Source organism: Phaenicophaeus curvirostris, chromosome 9 (genome assembly GCF_032191515.1).
Source record: "Phaenicophaeus curvirostris isolate KB17595 chromosome 9, BPBGC_Pcur_1.0, whole genome shotgun sequence".
Classification (NCBI taxonomy): domain Eukaryota; kingdom Metazoa; phylum Chordata; class Aves; order Cuculiformes; family Cuculidae; genus Phaenicophaeus; species Phaenicophaeus curvirostris.
In genome coordinates, this window is record NC_091400.1 from 10,457,861 (window position 1) to 10,463,317 (window position 5,457).

The following is a 5,457-nucleotide window of genomic DNA, read 5'->3' on the forward strand; positions in this document are numbered from 1 at the left end:
CATTCACAGAACCGTAAAATGGTTTGGGTTGGAAGGGACCTCAAAGCCCATCCAGTTCCACTCCCTACCATGGGCAGGGACACCTCCCACTGGATCAGGGGCTCCAAGCCCCATCCAACCTGACCTTGAACACCTCCAGGGGTGGGGCAGCCACCACTGCCCTGAGCAACCTGTTCCAGTGCCTTACCACCATCATAACGAAGAATTCCTTCCTTATGTCTAGTCTAAGTCTTTCCCCTGCCAATATGAAGCCATCTCACCTTGTCCTATCACTCCACACTCTTGTAAAAAGTTCCTTCCCAGGTACTTCCCTGCTTGTACCCTCAGGTACTGGAAGGTCTCTATAAGTTCTCCCCAGAGCCTTGATGTGCAAGCTCTGAATAAACAGCCAGGTTATACCAAACCCTAAATCCAAAACAGATCTCTCCCTAAGAGCTAAAGCAAGTATTATTTCCTGCATTATCCTAAAGTGCTCACCTGCCCTGGTGATGGATAAAGGGCAGAAGCAGAAGAGAGCAACAGCTACCTGATGTTCTGTAGGGACCATATTGCCAAAAGTAAACTTGATGTTTTCATGGAGCAATGAGTTCAATTAAAATCTGTCAAACATAAAGGAAAAAAAACCCAGAAGACCAACAACGTTCCAGATGTTCTTAGTTATTTATACAAAGTAATAAAACCCAACTTCTGTTTAATTAACTATCCCACTAACAACAATTTGCCTTGGAGCTTTGAAAGCTCTTAATACTAAAGGTTTTCTGGAGGATTGTCATCTAGTTTGATTATAGTTTGCATAATAGCATTATGTAGAGATAATAACACTGTTTGGAAATGCGTTGTTCTGCTTGCTCATGCAAACTCAGTTTTGAAAAAAAATTTACAATAATGAACCTGTCTCTCTGACACCAAGCAAAGATCACTGTAATCTCCACACTAGGAAAGGTGAAGCCGAGGCTGGATAGTCTTAGATTGGTTTGTTTTGGAAGGGACCTTAAAGACCATCGAATTCCAACCCTCCTGCCATGGGCAGGGACACCTCCACTAGATCAGGTTGCTTCAAACCCCATCCAGCCTGGCCTCGAACACTTCTAGGGATGGGGCAGCCACCACTTCCCTGGGCAACCTGTTCCAGTGCCTCAGCACCCTCATTGTGAAGAGTTTCCTCCTAATGTCTACTCTAAATCTTCCCCTCTCCTATTTAAAGCCATTTCCTCTTGTCCTATCACTCCATGTCTTTGTAAAAAGCCCCTCCCCAACTTTCTTGTAGCTCCTTCAGGTGCTGGAAGACCAGTATAAGGTCTCCTTGTGGCCTTCTCTTCTCCATACTGAACAACCCCAACTCTCTCAGCCTGTCCTCATATGGAAGGTGCTCCAGCCCTTGGATCATCTTTGTAGCCCTCCTCTGGATCCATTCCAACAGTCATGTCCTTCTTATGTTTTTACTCTGGAGCTGGACAGATATTGCTGGTAGAATTGACAAGGGACTCTACATCTTCTAGGCAAATCACCTTTCCTTGTTACTATATGAGGAGTCATCCTTCTGGAGGAATATGAAGGTAAGGCAAGACTTTCGAACTAACCACCTCTCCATCATATGTTTCTTTTCCAACATTGTAAAGCCTGGATTCAAAGAGACAAAATCAACATACACAACTCTAGACAACAAACCTCTCCAAAGCCTTTTCTGAAGATATCTAAACTACTGTGTTTTCAAAAAAAAGCCAAAACTTTATCTTACATTAGAGATGTTTCCTATTTTTGGTTCTAGTAGGGAAAAAAAGCTTTTAAACCTGGTTACAGGGGTTTTTTTAGCAAAAACATTATACAATATTCTGGTTAGTAGAAAATGAAGGGGGTGAAAAAAGCATAGAATTCTAACAATTAGTCTCTCTGAGCATTTAAGTACTCCTTTTGCTGCCATGAACTGAAATCCCCTTCTTTTGAATAGCTTGGAGAGAAGTGGTTCACCTCAATGAACAGAAAGTATTGACAGGGAGCACTTAAGTATGATGTTTATGTAAAAGTTGAGAAGAAATGCAATAGCCATAGCTATTGTTTTTTCTTTTTTTGTTGTTGTAGTTCTCACTATTTTAATTGAAAAATACCCAAGAGAGCTTCTAGAATACTCAAGAAAATACACCATCAAATGGTAATTTATGAAATTCTATTAAATCCTGAAATAACAGTAATAGCTCAGTGCCATGCTAATGAAGTTAAATACTTGGAGGATTTGTGGGGTGACACTGGCATTGACAGATAGTTTTTTAGGCAAGGCTGTTGGTAACAATCTTCAAAACAGAGCTGTAGGGCTGCTCGGCTTGCATACAGATCATAGAATCATAGAATGGTTTGGATTGGAAGGGACCATGATGGTCATCCAGTCCAACCCGCCTGCAGTGAGCAGGGACATCTTCAACTCGATCAGGTTGCTCCGAGCCCCATCCATGAGGCAGAAGAAATCAAGTCTATTCTTATTTTCCTCCTCAGTCCTGTTCTGGTTTACATCAAGTGGCCTTAGACCACAAGGGACAGGGCTCTGAGCTGCAAGAAGGCAGCAAACGTGAAACTCACCTTTGAGGTTTGAAGACAGACAGAGGCCATAAACAATGTGATGTGGGCCCCCACATCTCCCATCTTCTTCTCAGCCACCTGTGTCAGCTTGGTTGCACTCCCAGGCAGAACAGAGAATCATAGAATCATTAAGAGGTTTGAAAAGATCTCTAAGATCACACAGTCCAACAAAGATGTTCTTTCTCCTCAGGTAGCTCCATACGAACTCTAAGAGAAGGAGGTTTGTGCTTAATGCATTTCAACAGCTGTCATGGACCCACCTGGCTGAAGGCCATCCCTGTCAATGAAAAGAGATTCCCTCATAGCTGCACAACCATGATACAGAGGTACTGGGAAGTAGTGGGATAATAGACTACTGATTGTGTCAGACGTTTCTGCATGTGCAGATCTCATGTTTCAGGATAGAGTTTGTAAAATTTCAGCATTTTTTCTGGTGTATAATGAAAATTAAAGGCTTTGAAATTATTTACAGACCATTTTTCTCCAGTTCCTCTGAAGTATGTTACCCCACAAAGCTACAGTGAAGTCAACAGCTCTAGAAATGTGTTTCATATCTCTTCATTTGTGTCCTTGGGAAAATGGAGCTACCATGAGCCTAGAGCCTGGGATATGTTCCCTGCTCAATGACCTGCATCTGAACTTTGCACTCCTATTTTAACCCTAAAAACCCACCTTTGCCATCAGTGCAATAACATGGCAAGACGAAAATACACTCCACCTCCTCCCCATCCTGGTTTTAAATACTCAAGGTTATAATACCCCTACACATGACCTCTGAACCTAGCTTACACAGCTCTGGGTTCACACCTCGCTTCATCATGGAAGGTTTTAACAAATTGTGATGAAGCCTCAATAGCTGAAAGCAAGACAAAGACATCTTTTAATTGTAAAATTAGCTGGAGGGAAGAGCTGGAACTGCTTTCAGCCTGGAAAGAAGGGGAAATCATTAAAGGAAATCATCCTCTTTTCTTTCTCCAAGTAATTAGAAGAACCATCTGTATGTTCATTCCTCTACAGTTAAGGGTGCAGATTAGCATTTCAGAGAGATTTGAGTTCAACCAGCAATACTTTGATGTGTTAACATGAATGATGCTAAAATTTCTAAGGCTCCCAATGTTACACAAGTTAAAAAGGGTACCCATGTCACTTTCCAGTCACTTTTTAAATGACTATTCAGCGGAGCCAAATTTACATTCAGCGAATTTTCCTTTTATCTCCAAAAGCATATTAAAAATATAATATGTTCCCATTAAAATAAATACATTATTTACATAATACCCAGCTATAACCCTGGGGATCTGCACTGCTAGACTGTGCAGCACATGCTGCCATAACACAAACACAATTGACAAAAGGTGTATAAAAAATACAGATATAAACAAGTTAGCTAAACCTTTCAGTTATGACTCTTTTTACCCATGGGAAAAAATGATCCCTCAAATATTTATTCTGTGTTTTACAAGAGCATTGCAAAATTTCAGTCATAAAGTCGTAAATAACTGAAATATACCGAAAAGAAGAAATGAAAACAGAAGAGTTCTACAGGCTTCATTTCACATAAATGAAACACAAGTCTCTACCGTGGGACCACCTCCATTTAATATGGAAACAAATCTTTCCCACTATTACTTCTCTGAGTACTATAGAAATCTGCATTTGACCTGAGGCAGCAGGAAATTATAACATAATATAATAGACCCTGCAGACCTCATAAACAAAAGACCATGGGACGCCTAAATTGTTCAATACAGATCTCTCTATGATTTAAATTAACTCATGTGGATAAAGTGAAGTTGAATTCAGTTTTCCTGAGACCCTTTGTGACTGTCCAATTCTCTTAATATACTTCTCCAAGTCATTAGACAAAGTTCTGCTCATTTACTTACCAATAAACAGTAAACTCCAGTGCCAGCAAGGCTAGAATTGCCCTCCATGAACCCAAATCTGTCCTCACCATCCATCATTATAACTAATCAATTAAAGTAAAAATGCAAGTCTTAGGGAAGAGACCCTTGAGCGACAGCCACAACTTTACATTTTGTGTCTATGGAGTGCAAAGAGCATCTTTTCCCCTGAAACAGAATCAAATTGCTGAAGAAAATCAATCCTCAAAAGCCAGGCATTGCAAACCACTAACAGATCTCACCATTTCTTACAGACCCCTCTTTTAAGGGAAGACAAACACAATGGACTCCAGGGTGTTGCTCTTTCTGGAACAATTTCCATGACATTTTAGCAACGATTAACTGCATTGTTTTACTTATGGATTCCGATAATCAAGACAACATATGTAAAGTGAGAAGGTACAAGAACAGAGATTAAAAAAATGAATTTAATCTGATTTATACACACAAGAATATGGCCTTATTTCCCCATACTTGAACATTGTTCATGGAGAACCTGAGTTCCTCCAATTTGGAATTTAAATCTTCAGAACAGGCTTTAAGGAGGAAAATGCTGCCACTCAATCTGCAAGAGAGGAACTAAACCATGAAGTAACTAAGCAACTTTCTCAACAGGAGAAAGAAATAATGAGAGAGAGAAAGAGAGAGACGGGTCTTAAATTGCCATTACTAATCTGTGCAAGACCTTTGCTCCATAAATGAAAGCAGAATGGGTAGAATGCTTGTCCAGGTGACAGTGGTTCAGCATTTGAAGAATGACAAGGGAGGAAAGAAGCAATTTATTTTGCTGAAATAATTTTACCAAAGAGCTAGAGTCATCTCACCACTGTGTCCAGGAGTTTTGTTCTTGACTTCTACAGGCCAAGGATTTTACCAAGCCAATATCAAAATAATGTGGCTAATGTACTCTATTGATTAATTAAATATAAATTAAATGGCACCATGGGGCATACTAACCTGATTGAATTTGAACACATTCAAA